The sequence below is a fragment of the Nycticebus coucang genome, chromosome 8 (genome assembly GCF_027406575.1).
Source record: "Nycticebus coucang isolate mNycCou1 chromosome 8, mNycCou1.pri, whole genome shotgun sequence".
In the NCBI taxonomy this organism is placed as follows: domain Eukaryota; kingdom Metazoa; phylum Chordata; class Mammalia; order Primates; family Lorisidae; genus Nycticebus; species Nycticebus coucang.
In genome coordinates, this window is record NC_069787.1 from 35,976,023 (window position 1) to 35,997,352 (window position 21,330).

The 21,330-nt window shown below is 38.6% G+C and overlaps 1 protein-coding gene and 1 pseudogene across 1 annotated transcript in view; one reads left to right on the top strand and one right to left on the bottom strand.

The window, feature by feature from the left end:
* LOC128592328 (amine oxidase [flavin-containing] B-like) overlaps nucleotides 1–11,162 on the top strand; it is a 33,397-nt pseudogene extending 22,235 nt beyond the window's left edge.
* Nucleotides 1–21,330, bottom strand: part of SYNPR (synaptoporin) — a 352,066-nt gene that overhangs the window by 308,015 nt on the left and 22,721 nt on the right. The window lies entirely within an intron of this gene.

The following is a 21,330-nucleotide window of genomic DNA, read 5'->3' on the forward strand; positions in this document are numbered from 1 at the left end:
TGGCTTATTGTACCCTCAATGAATCCCCAACAGTAAAAAATAAATACTCTAATGAATAAATTTATTTTATCCTTTGGGAAATATACACCTAATAATGGAATTGCTTGGACATATTATACTTATAATGTATATATGGATATACACGTGCACATAACATATAATTACATATTGCATGTATCACATGTATGTGATACATATATACACATGTACACAATACATAATTACATAGTGCATGTATCACATGTATACACATGCATACACATTACATATATTCACTTTAGTAGGTACTAGTAAACAGTTATCCAAAATTAAGTCCTAGTTGTTCTATGTCCTGGACATCACTTGATATTTCCCTTTTCATTTTGGTGATTTTGGTGGGAGCACATTTCCATTTATAGTGTGTACATTTACGTTCATCCTATATTATACTTTTTTTTATAGCCAGTGACTATTTTTCCATACTAATTTACAATAATGATTTCAGCTTTAACATAGATAGTAATTAATATGTACATAGTCACTGGAAAAAAATATAATAAGAATCTAAAACTAAAACAACACTGGTCCATTTTCCTTCCTTTTTTTTAAGACAGATTCTTACTCTGTGCCCTGGGTAGAGTGCTATAATGTCATGGCTCTCAGCAACCTCAAACGCTTGGGGCTCAAGCAATCCCCTTGCCTTTGACTCCTGCGTAGCTGGGACTATAGTCAACTGCCAACAGTGCCCGAATGGTTTTTCTATTTTCAGTAGAGACATGATCTCACTCTTGCTCAGGTTGGTCTTGAACTTCTAAGCTCAAGCAATCCACTTGTCTTGGCCTCCCAGAGTACTAGAATTACAGACGTGAGCCATCATACCCAGCCTCCATTTTCTTTCTAAGAGGAATTTAGACTTCTAATTAGAAAAAAAAATTATTATTTCATTTGGTAAAATTCAGGAACAGGGAAATGAATCTGATGGCCATTGAAATTCAAGATATTTCCATATTACTCTTCCTAAAACTATCCCAATGGAAATTTAATTAGTAAAACACAAGCACAACCCTTTAATTACTTCCAGGAGTTCCTGAGTTGGATTCTTACCATGAACTTCTCTTTCTTTTGCAATTCACAGAGTTAGTATCAGCTGCAACTCTTTCTTGGTGCTATTTGACACAGAGAAGTAAAAGTTCAGACTTGTCTCCATTTCACTCTTGGATTAGGTAACCTTTGAAAGAGAAGTTAATGGAGAAGACACTTGTTTCAGGCCATCACCATAAGAAGACAGAAAACCAAGGACAGAATGTAGGCCTCTGTTTGTTCAGACAAGACTGGCTACCCAGTGATTTGGAATAAACAAAATGCAATTCCAACCAGTGGCTCTCTGGAGTTCCTTCTGATCCATGAGGAATGGTAATACCCCCTGGAATCTGAGCATAATCCCATTTGTTATGAAAGACAATGCAGACATGGTTTCACTATTGCTCCTAATAGTTGGTAATGGAAGAATAAAGTAGACCATTGTAAGGTACTTTGATTCCCACGCAGTTCCATGTATGAGCCCTGAGAGGGGGATTCTAAGTGAGGTGCTATCAGCCAGCTTCAGCCTAGGCTATCTGGGTGTAATGGATAAGAGCTCATCCTCTGCAGTCAGACAGGTGTGTCCACCCTCCTGCTGTTGACATCAGTGGGACATTTAACATGTCTCCTAATTTTTATAAGCCTCATTTTTCTCATGAATAAAGTCATCATTCCTACTACCAAGAAGTGCTGTGAAGATCAAATGAGATTATGTGTGTGTGTGTGTGGGGGGACAGATAAAACCATAACTTGAGATATTTACAAACCACTCATTTTATTCTTCTCACCTCATGCCCATTCAGGCAGAGAGATATGGAGTCACCACTTTCCCTGCAACTGGGATTCCTGAGAAGTGCCCCAATAAATAAAAATGACAAATTCTCAGCTTTTGATTCTGTCTTGCATATATAGGAATAGAAGATACAATGAATCCCTTTGATAGCTCTAAGTCTCTAAGATCCCCGGAGTGTTGTGGGAAAAAGGCATCTCAAGATTTCCCATCTAGAGCCCTGAAAGTTGGTTAAGGGGAGAGATGTATGGGTCCTAGGGTGGGGACAAGGAGCTCTGTGTCAGATGAAAGCTGTGTGGACAGTTTTCACTGGGAATGATGGGGGATGGACTTTGCCTTCCAAGGTTATGTGAGCCAGAAGTCAAATGAAGACAAATCTGAACTGGTAATTTGCCAGTTTCCACTCAGAAGTGTGTGAAAATGACTAAATGAATTTACATTGAGGGAAGGAGGCTAATGTGAACCCTCTGGGTCCAGATGGAGAAATGGATGCTCACCCCCCACTATCACAAGGTTGGCTTGGCCTGGGCTTAGTATCAGGAAAAGGGAGAATAATTTGGAGGAGGTAAATACAATTGCATTGTATATGTGGAGTGACTAACACATATGATGTTCTGCCCACCAGGTAGACCGTGAGCTTAAATTATTTTCTTAAAGAAAATAATTAAAATTATGTTTTTTATATAGCCCAAGTGAGTGATGCTGAGAATTCATACCTGTCACATGTGGGGAAATGCCTGGCACATACGAATGGTCATTGCTATTTAATATTATCTGGAAGATCTAATTAACATCCTGTCTCTTGTCATCTAAGAATTAAGTTGTAATTGCAGTCCCTGTTCTGCTAAGCTATAAATAAATTCTACTAAAGCGTTTTTTGGCTTCTAACCTGTTGGGAGGAGTTTTTGAATATCAGGGTATAAATGCAGAGACCTCACCAGATGGCCTCATCAAAACACAAATCTTCACTGTTATCAACCTGAGCTAATGAAACCAAGGCAATATGAGAGGAAAATGCCTTGAGAGAATCAAAAACTCACAAAGCAAATTTTGCAATGTGTTCCCAGGAAACTGTGTGCTTCTCACTTACGATGTCTGTTGTGCTCTCTTTTGAGGTCCGTGGAGAACAGTCAGCTACCCGTCACCATCTGGCGAGGCTAATTCTGGGTGGCTGCAGCTGCAACCCAGTGTCTGGTAATCACAGCTCCAGGTTCTCTCCATACTAAACAGCTAGCTCAAGTTGCTGCCTGGCCAGCGAAATCCACTATAGACAGCTTCCCTCTCTGGTGAGAGAGCTAGATTTCAAAGCACCAAAGAGCATCTTTGTAACTCACAAACCCAATACCATTTATTTTCTTTCTCTCCTCCTGGTAGTCTATGTTGAACTTTCAGGACCACTCACTTGGACCACACATCTCCCTAGATAAGTCCTCTTGCGTGGACTGGTGCAGAAGTCCCATAATTGGTCCCTCTATTTTGATTTTCCATTTCATAATCTAGCCAATGCTGGCTCCAGATTTATCACCCAAAAGCCAAGATCAAGTCATGTCACCTCCCAAATCACAAACTTTCAATATCTCTCTGTTGGCTATAGGATGACTGAAAATTGCCTGGCTTAGTTTTCAGGATTCTTTTGCATCTGATTCCTAACTTGAGAGGTCATATAAGGTAATGGTTGAGAGTTCATGCTGAGATCATTGATACTAGCTCAAAGCTTAGGTTCCCGGCTTCTTTCATACCCTTTTAGCAAGGTAGTCACCCTCTCATTTTACTCATCTTAAAATGAGATTATTAATACTTGCACAACTGTTACAGGGGTTGAGTTACAACAAAATAATTTTCCTAGTACCCTGGCACTGAAAATACTCATTGGACACGTAGTAGTTATAACAATTACAATTAATTTTTTAGCGTTATTTTCCACTGAGGGACAATATTCCAGCTACAATGCCTATTGAGTCAATATAGTAAGAGCTGTTAACTACACATTAGGATTTTGCAGTAAGACTGGGCTTAAATGCTGACTCTGCTACTTATTGTGCAACTTGGGCAAGTTATATATCACTCTAGGTCTTACCCTCCTTCTCAGTAAAAAATGGAGCTCGTAATACGTGCCTCACAGGGATATTGTATTAAATGAGAGAATGCATGTGAAAAACTTAACATAATTCTTGGAACAAAGTAAGTGGTTGGGAAAAGCAAGCCTTATTTCCTGTCCTGTTTTTACCTTATTTTAATATACTCTCTTTAAATGTCCATTTTTTTTTTAATTATGAGGTAAGATTATATATATATTTTAATTTATTTATTTTTATTGTTAAATCATAGCTGTGTACATTAGTGCAATCAAGGGGTACAATGTGCGGGTTTCATATATATTTTTTATTTTTACATATACAAATGTTTATTAGGTTTCCTTTTTTTGCCTTCACAAAATTAAAAAAGGCTTAAAATTCAATAACAATAACAATGTTTAAGATAAGGACTAGAAACAAAAACCTCGTAAAGAACAAAAGTAAATGTACGTTTTTTCATTTGCATCTTTGCCTTTGTTTTATTTTTCTTCTTCTCTTTTCTATTTTAGAACAATCCTATATGCCTTATTCTTTTGTTTGTAATTCTCTAGGTCCTACAGTCTTTAAACTAACATCAAATACTCAAATGTTGCCCCCTCAAAAAGTCTTCCATGATGTCTTTACAGAAAACTACTTCTCAGAAATAAATTGGTTTAAAAAAGTAAAGGAGTATGTTTCCAATAGGACTGAGAAATTCTGGCCTGTGTATGTTTTATCTTACCAACTAAATAATTAAATTTAAAGATTAATACTCTTCATATTAGAAGTTCAATAAATATTATTAGAACCTCCATAATAGGAGCTCAATAAATGTTCATGGAACTGAATGCATTTCATCCAGTTTCTTTTTGTCTTATATTGATTTTTTGCTAAAGTGTTCAGCAGTTTAGAGATTGAAACTATGAAGTAAAGAGAAGGGAGGTGGACTTTCCATTGGAAAGTGAGCATTGCTAATGCCTGGATCAGACTGTAGCATTATACTTGGCCCTTTCTTATTTCCCTTGAGTCTAGTTTTGAGCATTCTGCCCTTAAGAGAAAGGATTATTGATTCAAAAGTCCTCAGTTGGGCAATAAGCAAATATCAAAAACTCAGCCCTGACAAATGCCACAGTCACTCTGCAGCTTGGGCCCTACTACTTTGAATTCTACTGATGCATTCCGAGCCTTTTCTGGATCTTAACAAATATCTTTTGGGGGCTTAAGCTCTTCTACTTTTATCATCTTTGGTGTATCTACTAGGCACAGTAAGAACTCTCACTGGGAAATTCTCAGTGATGCTTCTCCCTGTCCCTTAAGAAGATGCTTAGGTGTCTACAGCACAGGCTGCTATTATGCATCTTTGATTTTATAGTCTCTTCCATAAAATGTTGTAGTCTTTTTAATGAATAAGTCCTAGTTGAGTACTTACAAATGTCTTCACATTCGTTTACATTCATGCCAATGATGAGGTTCTCCAAGACAGGTGTGACATGTGGATCGAGTACAAAGGGGTTGGCCTTTGGCCCTATACTGATCTAAGCATTAACACTCAAAGGTTGAGTGATCATGGGCAAGTGGTTTGTTTCTTTGCACTTAAGTTTTGTGTTTTTAAAATGGAATAAGACCACCTAACTTACAGAGTCATTGTGAGAATTCAAGACCTCTCTATAAAAGCCTTTATATAATCAGAAGTGCTTTCAAATGAATTTATGTATCTGTGAAGGCAGTATAGACTAGTGGTCAAGCACACAGATTTTTGGTACCATGCAGATCTAGAGTTAAGTCCTGTCTTATTAACATTAAACTGTGTGACCTCAGGAGAGAACTTCACCTCTGAGTCTTTGTTTCCTAATGGGCAAAGTGAAAATAACACTTTTCATTTTCCTGAAAACCTATGGGGAAATTAATGAGTTTGGTAAAGTAGAGGGTGTAGCACAGTACCCAGTTTCTATGGGGCACTTACAAGCATATGTCTAACTCTTCTATTTATAAACGTTTATGTCTCCAGCATCAACACAGTGCTTTACAAATGGCTGCAGATGAGCATTCTATATTCCTCTAGGCACTGAATGCAGATCATTGGTGTACGTTCTCCAACACATGGTTGGGTCTCATCCTATCCTTCCAATAGGAAGCCTTTCCCCACGTTCTGACCAAGCAGGGCCATTGCAAGAGGCGGTCTCTCCTCACTGACTGTTGTAACAGCCCTAATTGGGCTGGTGACAGGCGAATGGTAAACACCCCAGAGGAACAGTCGCAATTTCAACCTTCTCAAGGCCGAGAACCACTAATTCCCTGCAAGCTACCCTGACATGGTATTAGCTGACCTCTCAGAGGAAAACCGTCGCGGCCACACTGGGAGCTTTATAATGTTGGGCGTGAGAAAGCCCTGAGTTGATTATATTCGAAAGGAATTTTCTTTGGGCTCAGACTGGCTACTCATGTGGAGAGTTATTTGTAAACATACAGAGAATGTCTATGCTTATATATAGGACTAGAAATCTAGACTCTTCTCCCTAAAAGAGGAGCAAAGAGAGTTTTCCCTTTCGTATGTGATACTGAAGAAAAAGTTCCTGCTATGTGCTAAGCAATGAACTGGGTATTCAGAGTGAATACAGCACGGTCTCCATTTTAAGGAACGAGAAAATTTGCAGGGGATATTGACACACAAACTATTCATCCTTCAGGGGCTCAAAATTGATTGCCCATTTCTGTGTGCCTACATATAACTTGACTTTCATCATCTATGTAACAGTAATCACATTAATCTACTTCAGAAACAGAATGAATTTTTTAATGAAAATATTTGACCACCACAATGCTCAATAAAGCAAGGTTAGCGAGAGAATAAAATATACAAACACACTTTCCTCTTTAGACTTTTCTCCAAAGAATCTATGTGTTCTACTATAAAAATTTTGTTTACTTTTATACTAAGATGATGAATCAAAAGTGCTATTGTAGTTAAATGTCAGAAGTGGACTAAGGTCCTTGAATTCATACTTTGACAAAACAAAAATGCTGCAACAAAATATTGACTTTTGTAAAGAAAAAAGCTCAAAAGTATGGAAGGTCTTTTCTGTATTTGAAAGAAATATCTTAAGGGTATAAACTTCAAAATGGCAGTTTAAATAATTATGTGATTCTGGGTTAAGAATCCAATCTGTGTCCGGCCCACTCACCCAGACAAATGTTCTTTGCTGTCCTTAACTTTGTGGCATACATGCATTCTAGCACTGTTACTGCTTCTGGCTTTCAAAAATTGGTAGACTGATGTAAGTCAAGACAGAGGAAAGAGAACATATTTTGGGTTATAATTTCCTTGAAAGACTGAGCAGTGCAGCGTCACTTCACAGAGGAGCCAACTGAGAACAAGAAGGCCACGTGGAAAAATCACAAAAGTAATGTTAAAATTTTTATCTGCCTCCCACAGCGATGCCCGTAATTCAGAAAACAAATTAGAGTCATAGTTCCTGAAATGTACAAATAAACTGCCAGGGCCTGAAAGTTTTGTTATACCAACCAGTTAATTAATGGTGTATTTATTCATGTAATCATTCTGCTATATGCTGGCAACTTTCTAATTTCTATGGACACAAGAGTGTGGAGCTGGACCTTGATGTCCTGGTTCAGCAGTATTCTAGAGAACAAGCTCTCATCTCAGCATTCCTTACATAAAGCTATTTTATTTTTAAAAAGGTGTGCCTTTATTGTAATGCCCCACCAGAAAGTAAATATAGCTTTCCTCAGCTTGGTCTGCAAACATCTAGAAGGAACAGGAATATTTTCAAAAGATATGGTAGCCAAAAAATGATTATTTTCCTTCTATTTTATCTCGACATCCTCTTCTATAGTTCTTTTTTTTTTTTTATTAAATCATAGCTGTGTACATTGATATGATCATGGGGCATCATTCACTAGCTTCACAGACCGTTTACCAAGTTTCACATATACCCTTGTAAGATGCACCGCTGGTGTAATCGACATCCTCTTTTAAAGTACAAAACCTTGCTGTACTGACTTCCCCTTGACCCATGAACTCCATTTTAAGAATGTACAATCAGGAAATAATTTTAAATGGGCCTAAAAATGCATATCTAAAGAAGTTCACTCCAGCTTTATTTATAAAATAGCAAAAGTAAAAACAGCCAAATTTCTCCATAATTAGGGACTGGTTAAATAAACAATGATATATGTACAATATGATATAGTACTATCCAGTTAGTAAAAATTATCTTTTAGAAAATTTCTTAATCCTATAGAAATTTTTTCCCACTGTAGCATAGGATAAAAGAAGATTATAAAACAATATTCATAGCATAATTCTAATTATATAGAACATATATGCACAGTATACATTAAAAAGCATTATCTTTGAGCATTGTAATCATGGGTAATGTTTATTTTCTGCTTTTGTTGTTCTGTATTTTCCAAATTTTAACAACAAACACCTATCATTCTGGTAATCAGGAAAAAAAACAACTCTGTCCTTTAAATAAAGAATCACATCAGGTTTCTTTCTGTAGTAAAGATTACTTCAGTAAAAGCTACATTTCTTTTAAAGCAGATGTAAATGACATAAGGATTTACTTTTTTCTAATTCTTAAACTAAGCAGTAGTCAATATCTCACCAGTAGCCCCAGGTGTGAGTCCTGCACTATCGTGCGCTAAATGGACCACTGTATGAAATGTAAATTATATGAAAATATATTCTTTCCTTATTTAGTCACTGAGTTATGCACCAGGGTTTATCTTAAGAGTCCACAGGTAAATAACATGCATTTTCAATACATTTTTTCAATCAATTGAAAATTATCTCTTGAAGTGTGGTAACAGAAATAACGTAGCTTTAGAATTAAATCATTTTTTCCAAACCTCAAATTCCTAAGTGATATTTCTGGTCTCTTGCATCAGACTGCAACAAATCTTGACGCTACAAAGTTTATGTCAACCAACATAAATTTCCAGTGTTATATTTATGAAATAAAAGCCATTTAATAAAAGAATTCTCCTGTATTCATTTCTTACCATCGCAAATAATGGAAAGGACTAAATTTATATAATCTTTCTTAAAATGTCTTTCAAGTCTCACTTTTCATGTGAACTTGCATGTGGTGATTCAAGTGACTATGAAGACAGTGCACATTGTTCCAGAAGACCCAAGTTAGAATTACAAAGTCCCTGAGGCAATATCACGAAGTTTAATCTATAAATGTTTACCAGGGAGAACCAGATAAAACATCAGATCGACTCTTCTTCAATTGAGATGGCCGTCCAAATTAGGAAGATAGTCATTCTTTCAATATATGGTAAGAATATTAGGGACTCTGGGAGACCCTGAGTATATCATTATTTTATAATTTTTTGTTTTTTAATTTTTTATTGTGGTAAAAGACACATAACAAAGTTTATTATTTTAATTATTTTTAAGTATACAGTTTAGTACTATGAAAAACATTCATAATGTTGTATAACCATTGCCACCATCCATCTAGAATTCTTTTCATCTTCTCAAATTGAAATTCTACACCCATTACAAAATAACTTCTCATTTCCCCTCCTGCCAGCTCCTGGCAGCCACTCTACCTTCTGAGTACAAGTATATAGTTTCATCAGTGATTGAAACAGAATTTCTGCCCTTATGAAGTTGCTAGGTTTATGAGGGAACTGGACAATAAACAAAAGAGAAAACCCAAATCCAATTAAGTGCTATTGTGGTCAGTGCTAAGAAAGAAACAGAGATATCTACAGAGACTGTTGGTGAAGCAGTCTGGCTGCCTCTCCTCTTCCAGATCTTCTTAATTTTAGACATTCTTCATTTGTCTCTTTAGAGAGATGAAGAATGTCTAAAATTATGAAGATCTGGAAGAGGAGAGGCAGCCAGCCCTGGGAGGAGAGGAAGAAAGAACATTCCTGAAACAGGAACAAAGGCACGAGTCCCTCGGCAAAAAGAGGTTAGTCTGCTGAAAAAAACTGAGAGGAGACCAGTTGCCTGGGTGTGGAGTAAGCTTCAGGGAACTCAGTACAAAAAGAGTTGCAAGGGGCAGTGCCACGGTGGAATGGGTGGGGATCCCAGAACACAGGTGGACAGGTCAGTCGGGAGCAGAATAAGGAACATCTGTCATCACGTTGGGAGCGAAAAAGAAAGGCATGGGCGTGAAATGATTACTCTTCTCTGGTGACAGGAACTGAATGCGTCTGCTGACAGGGAAGGGGGAGAGAGTGTAGCTAAAAGTTAAAGGGATATGGTGGATTTCTCCCTGGTCAGGAGTCTCACCCCACCTGCACTCTAGGTGGAATAAAGGAGAGAAAATTTGTGGGTGGATCTGGCCAAGTGAGCGAGTGGATAACAGACCTTCCTGGGGACAGAGTGAAGCTGGAGAGGCCTGTGACCTACATTGACCAGACAGGAGAAAATGTCCTCGTGAAGACCCTAAACTGTGAGATGTATGAGGCTAAATACGTGGTTTGCGCTGTTCCTCCTACTCTGGGAATGAAGATTCTCTTCAATCCCCCTCTGCCAATGATGAGGAACCAGCTGATCACCGTGTGCCTCTGGGTTCTGTTATCAAGTGTATAGTTTACTACAATGAGCCTTTCTGGAGGAAAAAGGATCACTGTGGAACCATGATTATTGAAGGGGAGGAAGCTCCGATTTCCTACACATTGGATGACACCAAACCTGACGGCAGCTGTGCTGCAATAATGGGATTTATCCTTACCCACAAAGCCAGAAAGCTGGCAAGTCTTACCAAAGAAGAAAGGATGAAGAAACTTTGTGAGCTCTATGCACAAGTTCTAGGATCCCAAGAAGCTCTGAAGCCACCACATTATGAAGAGAACTGGTGTGAGGAGCAGCACTCCGGGGGCTGCTACACCACCTACTTTGCCCCTGGGATCATGACTCAATATGGAAGGTACTACGCCAACCAGGGGGCAGGATTTATTTTGCAGGCACGGAGACTGCCACACACTGGAGTGGCTACATGGAGGGAGCTGTGGAGGCTGGGGAGAGAGCAGCCCGAGAGATCCTGCATGCTATGGGGAAGATTCCAGAGGATGAAATCTGGCAGCCAGAACCAGAATGGGTGGATGTCCCTGCACGACCCATCACTACAACCTTCTGGGAGAGACATCTGCCCTCTGTGCCAGGCCTGCTGAAGCTGACTGGATTGACCAGCATCTTTTCAGCAGTGGCTCTGGGCTTCCTGGCACACAAAAAGGGGCTGCTGTGTGAGCCTAAAGAGAAAGCGTCCTAACCACACCCTCTTCTTACTGTATTTGGGGTGTGGGTATGGGGAAGGGGTTGTAATAAAGTTCCCTGAAAACATACAGAATGGAGTGAGGTGGGGAGCATGAAGAGAAGTCCGGCGCTGACTGCTTTATCTCTTTCTCCATTTTGGCCCCAGTTAGGATCCCTTACCTGGCTCAGCACTGTGTTTCACCGATTTCTAAGGTTATCGTCCTCAGAACCTTTAGAATAGTTAAACAGGCTTGTGTGCTGCCGCACGTTACACCTTGTCCACGCACAACTAGTTTTTTCCTCCCTCTGTGGCTCTGTGCTTGTACTTTCTCTTTCCTATAATATCCTCACCTTCCCTGGATTTTTGCATTTGCTTTTAGAATCGTGTTTTGTTATAATTGGAAGACCTTCGAGTCTCCTCCCCTAATCCTCACCTTCTGTTTTAGAGCTGAGTAAACTGAAGTTTATAGAGGTGGAACTCAATTGATCAAGGGCCGTAAGAAGCCACTGGTATCTGGGGGATGAGAACACATGTCCGATGCTTTACCACCTTCCAGGACGTATCCCCCAGTTCCTCTCCTTAATTCCCTGTCACAGTCGCTGATGGTGTCCCCTGGTGTGGGTTCACTCTGTCTTGCACTACTCAAATGCTACCCAGTAAGTATCTTTAAGTCTTACTATCTTGTGCAGTGTGTATCAAGTGGATTTTAATTTTTTTAGGGTAAGGATCTTGTCTCTTTTTCCTTTGGTATCTTCCATTCTGTCCCAGTAAAGGTCAGCATATACTTGGCTAATTAAAAATAAAAGTTGGTTGAGCAAAAAAAAAAAAAAAAGTTGAAGAGATATGGCAGAGATTGAAATAGCCCCTCTGAAGAATGGGGGGGAAAGAGGGGCAGAGGAAGGGGGAGCGTGAGAGACAGAGAACCTAAGCAAGAAAAGATAGCTGACGAAGGAAACAGAGAGATTGCTGGGGAGCATCTAGGTCCCGGCTGATAGGATGCTGTGAATTTATAGTTTTAATAACAGAAAGTTAAGTCTTTGGCCAGCAGGTTATAGGACTGGAAGTATGACTGATCTTATTTATATAAAATTGTATGCATACATTTTCAGCACATAGATAAAGAAAGATGTTTAGAAGCAAATTCACCAGCATGACAAATAGTAGCTACTTACAGGCTGATTTTTAATGTATGCCTTATTTATTGTTAGAATTATTTATTATGACTTATTTCATTGTTGGATTTATTTCATAAATTAGAATTTATCATGCTGCCAATGAGGGGGTGGGAATTTAGGGAATCACGGAATTCTAGATCTGAAAGGGACCATCTTGTTCTGTCTCCAAAGCAATTTTGGAACTCATTTTCTGGAATGGCCATCAGAGCTGTTATCATATGAGGTCTAACAATTAAGTTCATGAGCTCATCCAAGAAAAAGTTCTTTGAAGAGTGGACTAGGTACTGGTTCAGCACATAGCTTCCCAAGGGGAGCACTTTGAAGGTGAACATGGTAATATTCAGCACTAAGGTATGTATACTTTTGCTAGGATAAGTTCACGAACTTAACTGTCAGGCCTCATATACATTTTTTTGCATCCCTGCACACACAGCTTTAAATCCATATTGCATTATCTACATTATCTACTTTTATATACATAAAAGTAGGCTACAGTTTTACACAAATGCTACATCAAGAAATTCCATGACAAAGTTGATCGGTTGATTTCTTTGCCTCCGTTACCCCCAATATTAGCCAGTTTTTGGCAGGGGTACAGATAAAATTTCTCAAACTGACAATTGAGACTCATAAAATATAATTACACTTCATTGGTTTTTATTATGAAACATTAAGGGGAAACCCAGAAGCTCATTAAAAATACAAGAGAGTGAAGACATTTTTAAACAAAACAATAATAAAAATACTGTCACCTTCTCTTGGCTTTTATTCACTAGTACACATTCAATGTGACATATCTGATTTTTGGAAAAATATGCGAAGGACACCTGTAGTATATGAGATCTAGGTGTATTGTGAGTGGCATTAAGCCAGCTAGATGGATTAAGAGTGCAAGGAACAACTCATTGGTACCCCGCCACACTGGTGTTTAAGCAATTAAAGCCAGAAATGCTCCTGGTCTGAGTACATGCCATGGGCCCCCGTCCTGACTTCCTTCTGAGAATCCAGCCCTTCTTATTTTTAAACCATGTGGTTCAGGGAGGGCTACACCCCTTGCTGTAGGGCTGGAGCCCCACAGTGGCCTTGGGACTGGCTTAATGTTGGGCATGTGAGCCCATCAGAGCCATTGGGACAGCATGGATCTTTAGCCCAGATCTTGGAATGAGGGAAGACATTCTTCCCACTGAACTTGGATCTGAGAGGACGTAAAGGCTAAGGCTGCCATAGCCCTCTTGACAACATGAATGAGAATCTGTTGTAAAATGGAAAGGGGAAAGCAGAACTTAAAGAAAGAGAAAAATGAAGTTAAAATATGAGGTTTCCAATTTTTTGAAGATCAAAATTGCCAAATAGTTTTAAGTTCATGAATGGTTCTATCTAATCAATTCTGAGGAGTTGAACTTCTAGCCTGACGTCAGTCCTAATCCTAGACTTCTCAGTCATATAAGCCAATAATTCCCTTTTTTTCTAAGCAGTTTTGTATTCTTTACTTTTTTAATTGCATAAAAACAATAAAAGTTTACCTTCTTCCTCAAAGGTGAAGTCTTCTCAGAAGAAACCAAAACAAATGAAAAGACAGAAGGAGAGAGGGATGAGGATGACTCTGGAAGAGTATATGAGGCAGTGAGAGGGGACACTAAGGTGAGGACATGGAGGTGGGGGTGAAGGGGCAGCTCCTCCCTCGACTCAGGTGGGCATGAGAACACATTTATTCAGCAGGGCAACTCTACAGGCTAGGGAGTGAACACATAGAAGAGGGCTTTACAACATAGTCCATAGTCATGCAAATACCATCTCAGACAGAGCCTCAAAGCAGGCAGAAGATGACCACTTACTCCTTTGTGTTACCCACACATAATACATAGGACAGCCCGGGGGACCATGGGGCCCCTATAGTCTGCAGGATAAAATAAACACTAGGAAAAAGAGTGTGGCACAGAGAGAACTCTGGAGTGAGCTCTGCAGAGGGCTCTCCTTGAGTATCCAGCAGAGGAGTGTTTATCAAATGCATTCCAGGAAGCTGCTGCCCACAGCCATAGGGAGGACCACCCTAAAAGTTACATGAAAGAGTATCTGATGCTCACACAGGCCTGGGAATAGTACCTGGGTGCACCAGCCAGAAGGGAAAACTTATCACTTAAGAACTGCAGCGAAGACTCGTAAAGGTCTCGCCTCAGAAGCACCTCTTCTAGACCTACCCAACAAATTTTAAAAGCAGGACCTGAGATCATCAAACTATTTTCATGTAACTTAATTGATGCCCACAATAAAGCACAATCATATCTATAGAAATAAAAAAAAAGCATTAAACAAGGTAAATTCACAATATTTGGTGTACAATCAAAGGTGACCAGGTGTGAAAACAAAGAGGAAAATACAACCCATGATGACGAGACAAAGCAATTGAAAGTGACCCAGAAGCAACACTGAATTAGAAGACAAAGACATTAACATAGCTATACTGCATTACAGATGCTCAAGAAGTTGAGTAGAGACCTTTGAAGATATGAACAAACAAACGGAAACTCAAATAGAGCTTCAAGGGATAAAAACTGCAATGTCAGAATTGGAAAATATATTGAATAGGATGAACAACAGATTGGAATTGCAGAAGGAGAGATAGGTGAACTTGAAGACATTGCAATAATAGACACTACCCAAGATAAAACACAGGGGAAAGAATTTAGAAAGTGAACTGTGGTCCCAATTCAAAAGGTCTAACATGAAATATTGGAGTCCCAATGGTGGACATTTGATAGAAACTATAACATTTATGATGTAGTGAAAATTTATAATTTGATGAAAATTATAAAACTATAAATCCATAGAGTCAAGAAATCTAATGAACCCCAACCACAATGAGCATGAAAGAGACCACACTAAAGTGCATCATGGTTAAATTGTTCACAATATCTGATAAAGAGAAAATCTTATGTTTAGCCAGAGAGAAAAGACATGTTATATACAGAGTAACAATGACAAGAATTACACAAAATTCTTGTGAGAAGTAATGCAAATAAGAAGACAATGGAGCAACATCTTTAAAATACTGAAACCCCCACAACCTCTAATTTCATACCCTGAAAAATGTCTTTTGAAAACAAAGATGACATAAAGACTTTTTTTTTTTTTTTTTGTAGAGACTGAGTTTCACTTTATGGCCCTAGGTAGAGTGCCGTGGCATCACATAGCTCACAGCAACCTCCAACTCCTGGGCTTAAGAGATTCTCTTGCCTCTGCCTCCCAAGCAGCTGGGACTACAGGCACCCACCACAACACCCGGCTATTTTTTTGTTGCAGTTCAGCAGGGGCTGGGTTTGAACCCGCCACCCTCGGTATATGGGGCCCGCACCCTACCGACTGAGCCACAGGTGCCGCCCGACATAAAGACTTTTTAAGCATAATAAAATGGAAAATAGTTATTATCAATGGACGTGAACTACAAAAACTACTAAAGAAAGTCTTAAATAGAAGGAAAATGATATCAGTGAAATGTGATATAGGAAAGAGGGTTACTAGAAATGATGTGTATTTCTTACATGTCAGTTGTATATCAATACGGTTGTTAAAAAAAATGTGTAGGTAAATAAAATTTGCTTAAGGCAACTTCATTGAATTAAATACTTCAGTTAAATACTTCATTGGATATCTACTACACATTTAACATTTTCTCTGCTGAGGATAGCAATGTTAATGAGATACATTTTCTGCCCTAGAATATCTTGCAGACCACCCAGCAATGATTGAGACCACACAGAAAAGTTCTAATAATTAGAAAATAGACTAACAAAAGTTAATCACATGTCTCTTTATCTTTCAACTTAAATGCCAAAGCAAAAGTGGGATTTTGCTCTAGTATTTTTGTATTTAATGCATGGGCAGACCCTCCTTCTTCCTTAATATTTTGTATTATTGAACACTATCTTCCTTTGCTCTTTGTCCTTCAAAGTCCTTTCCTTGGATAAAAATCCTCATTCATTACTTTTCTCTAATGTAAGCAAGATTGAAATCCATAAACTATGTCCTTCTCAAGTCCGATATCTCAAGTGCCTCAGTACCAGTTGCAATCAGACCAGAGCCAATGTTTTTTTTTTTTTTTTTTTCTTTCTAAATAGGCTAACCCCTAGGAACCTTATCAACACAGGATTTCTCACTTCATCTCAATGTGTAACTTCTTCTATGAAAACTTAATATATGAAAATCAAAATTTACAGAACTTGTAAATTGAAAGCTGATTATCTACATTAGAAAAGACTCTCACGAAGACTTCCTTCAGCTTTAACAACAAAAAATAGATTATTTGTCAGAAAGGCTGAGTTAAAGGGATGGCAGGGAAAGGAGAGACTGTCCTACCGGCTGACAAACCTGCTAATTAAAGGGCATAGTGAGGGGAGCAGGAACCATTGCTGAAATTATGATGCCAGTCAATGATAAAATGTGAATGCATCCATGCACAACTTCTGGGGAAGCATATTAAGGAATGAAGGAATTGAAGAAAACGCAGCACTTTGTGACTATTTAAAAAGTAATTTTTCAAGAAGAAAATTGGTTTCAGTAGAACCTCTTATTTAGGAAGGTGGAGAGGATGATGGGGAACATAACACAGGAGCTGAGAACTGGGGATGGTAAGTCAGAATGCCTGGATTTGAATCTGGCCCATTCATGCAACTTGTACATGACCCCAAATGAATCACTTAGCCTCTGGGTCTCTATTTCCTCATCTGTACATTGCAGACAAAAATATCTCCTCTTATGGACTACTGTGAAAACTAAGTTCAGCAATGCGATGTCTAACATTGAAGAAGCCCAAGATTGGTTTTAAAGTTCATACATAATTTAAGAGTATATTGAGAAAATTCAGTGAAGAGAGATGTTTTCATTTAGGGCCTAATGTGGTATCCAGTCAAAGATGGGTAAGTATTTGACATATGACAACTACAGTTATTATTGTCTCAGAATCTTCTTCCAGTTATTATTTATTTATTTATTTTATGCAGTTTGTGGCCGGGGCTGGGTTTGAACCCTCCACCTCCAGCATATGGGGCTGGCGCCCTACTCCTTTGAGCCACGGGCGCCACCCCCTTCTTCCAGTTATTTTGCCTTCACTATGGAGAGTGTAAATTATATAATTTAGAAGAACAAGTACATTACAAATAGTAGTTAGGAAAAAACCCTCAAAACTTCTCTCCCCTTCCTAGACCAAAACCCTTGCCTTCCTCAAGTCTAAACCAGGTTGATGGCATGCCCCTCATGCCCCCCACCCCCAAGCCTCAATCCATTTCAAAGATGAGGAGGGCTTTGATTGATTTTCTTACAGTTTGAAATCATAATTAAGTATATTGAGTTCCCTGCTACTTTGATCTTTATCATTATAATGAACTCCTTGGTAAATTTTAATGGACTGTGTACAAATTAATTTTATATTGTTTTTCATCACTGGTAGATCTTATGGAGGCAGGGTATATGTGTCAGTGAAAGGCAGTGGGCTCTGCTAGTGAAGAAGTTGTCAGAAAAGAAGTCACCTGCTTTAGTATAGCAATCCTATTTATAATAGCAGCCTCTTTAATCTTTTGGGACTGAGGAACACAAGATTGCTTTAAATTCAAACATGCTGAAAGGGAGCATATTGAGAAACCTCTCTAATGAGGGATGCTTTCTTCCTTCCCCCAAAGGCTTGCTCCTCTGGGCTGCAGTCAGCTGGCACCTGAACTCGAATCAACACCTCAAATCAAGGATCCTGACATTCATTCAGGAGATGAACAAGACAGCAGTTTTTGCCTCCAGTGATTTGCAAGGGATAAAGAAGGTACAAATGTTACTCTCTTAGTAGCTGTAAAAGAAAAGGTGCTTTGAGAATCCAAAGACTCTCAGGAGAATGAGAGGGAATCCGAAAAATCTTTGGGTAGAGAGAAGTGGCTTCTAAGTGGGGCCCTTAATGGTGGGTTAGGCATTGGCAGACGGAGATGCAGAGATTGGGGTGAATGGGGCATCCAGTGGCAGAAGCTGACACGGGAAGATGCTAAATAACGAAACATGGTTTTAGAATCACTAGCAGTTTGCCCAGGACTGGGGAACTTTCAGTGTCAAAAATGGGAAAGCCCCTAGTAAACCAAGATGAATTGTCATTCTAGGATATGCAGAAGGACTGGTACGAGTTCTGAGTGCATCTAACAGCTTAGTGTGACAAGGGCAGAGTTTCTGAGAGGGACTATGTGGGCATGTCGCCTGTACTTCAGGTACCTGGGATGTTTGTTAAAAACAAATATGCCCGGGCCCTACTAAATCAGAATTTCTGCTAGTGGGGTCTAAGTGTATGTATTTTAAGCAAGTTGTATGCATGGTTATTAATCATGGTATAGTTTGAAAACTACCAGAAAACATAGCATTTGTGTAAGGAAAAAAGCCTATCCCTACCATCTGAATATTCAACAAGCCTTCACTTGTTCAGAGTATAAGGACTAAATTCTTTTTCCTGTCACAATTTTTTTTTTTTTTTTTTTATTGTTGGGGATTCATTGAGGGTAAAGCCAGGTTACATTGATTGCAATTGTTAGGCAAAGTCCCTCTTGCAATCATGTCTTGTGTAACAATGTTTCCTCCCTGGCTATTAGATGGAGATGTCAGTTCCCTGCTTCATGGGCCTCTCTGTGGAGCAGACCAACTCAGTGCAATGTGGGAGGGGACGATATAAAGTTGTGAGTACCAGGAAGTCACTGAGGATCATCTTGGAGGCCAGCTAATATGCAAGGTCATTCCCAAACTGCACCCATTATATAGATCTAGAAACTGAATCTCAAAGAAATGTAACTTTCCCTATTGTTCTATAGGTAACATTGTGGGACCACAGTGGAAGTCATCATCTGTTTGATCACGAACTTGTGCAGAACCTTTTAACTACTATACTAGTCTTCTCCACAAAGATATTCAGTAAAGTTTATCACTTGAAATTCTATTTTCTAAGATGCTAATTTGTCTCTTTACTAAACAACACAATTTGTGTTTAATATGACATTTAACATTAACATTAAATAAAATTAAATAACATAAATTTAACTTCTAAAAGGCCAACTCTTCATAACATATCCTCTTTTTCTTCCAGTGAGACAGACGTGATATTGTTATTTAAAAAAAAAAAAAAAGATTGTGATACTTACAGTCCCAAGAGAAAGAAATTTTAAGTATTTTGCATGAGTCATTCATATGATTCTCACTTGTGATATTTTTAAATCACAGACTACCAACTGGAGGCTCCAAGAGAAAGAGACAATTCTTTTTATAAGAAATGAAAGATTGCAGCATGCCCTGCAATTTAGAAGATCAATTCACTTGTAGCCTATGTCATTTCTCTGGCCTACTCTTTATCTCACTCATAGTAGTCCAGACATCGTTAAAGGAGAAAACTACACATAAATGACCAGTAACTTAAAATTTATTTTACATACACAGAATTACTCCTTTTCTTACTCACCTGATTTTCAAGGTAGTTGAAGGTCTTACTGTTTTGCGAGCCCGACTAGAAGTAGCAATGCCTTACTCTCTCCCCTTAGTGCCCAAATGCTTTCCCCTATAAGAGAATCCACTTGCAGAAAAGGATCTGCTAGCGTAATTTACAACACAATATAAAATTAACCCAGCTGTTACATGTTCCAAGGAAATTTGCCATTTAAATGTTTTCACTACTATGGAGTGAACAGCTTTTCTGAACCGTCCTAGAAAAAGAAAAAAATGCCAAAAGCACTCCTTGGAGAATTCATGTGACCTTTCCAGGTAAATTTGGAGCAGGTGTTTATAATGGATCAGTTATACAGCCCTTGGTGACAGCATGGTTTTAGTCCTACCCAGAACTACCCTCCAGGAGGGTTCATTAACTACACTCTCATGGTAAAATCCAAAAGGACCATTCTGCTTGATGAGAGATGATCAGATAACACCAAGCGATGATGCAGCTTTTAAAAATATCTCACCAAAAATTGCAGGCAGAGTCTAAAAGATCATGTGTATAAAGTGATAATGAATTTTTAAGAAGGGAGAATCAAAGAAAGTGGAGTTCACATTCAGTGCTTTTCATAACTCTGCATAGTAGCTATCCTTGTCGAGTGCTTACTGAGTCAGCTTCCTCTTAGTACTTCATGTGCATGTTGAAATTCCATGGTCACAATAAATCTAAGAGGCAAGCATTTCTATCTCAATTTTGCAGATTACATAACTTGCCCATACTTGGCAATAGTCAAACTCAAACTTCAATGTGAGTCTATGCAACTTCATAGGATAAAATGTTTTCTGCATATATAATGAGTTGCTGTTCGTAGACATGTTTATACAAAACATGGTTCACATATTATTTGATCTCCAAAACCTTAGAAGCAGACTGAGCAGGTATTAATGTGTTTATTCTACAGATGAACACTCTGAAGCCCAGACATGGGCTTGAGATCCCAGTGGTTTGTCTGGGATCTCAACAGTAAGTGACAGAGTCAGGACCCAGATCAAGGTCTTTTGATGAACAAACTCAGGCCCCTTCTTCTCTGCCATCCTGCTTCAAAGGGATGTGCAAATAGCAGTGATATTTAGAAGCAATAAGATCATAAAAGAGCATTTTATTCTCTCTTATCTTCTCAGTTCAGAATTACAGGGCAGAATATTTAAAAGCCAGTATTTCTATACGAATGCTTTGTAAATTTTTATAACCAATGGTCTTTACCTCTCAAAACATACATTTATGGGCAGCGCCTGTGGCTCAAAGGAGTAGGGCGGCGGCCCCATATATCCGAGGTGGCAGGTTCAAACTCGTTCCCATCCAAAAACAAAAACAAACAAAAAACAAACAACAACAAAAAACCATACATTTATGAAAGTAATTTATTTACTGTGCTTACTGTTATTTAAAAAAAATTATTTATTTTTTAAGGTACCTACATGTGATCAATACATTCATATAATTTGTAAAGAATCAGTGCACTTGGGGATATCTGTCACATTAAATATTGTCTTTCTTTTGCTAGGAACAT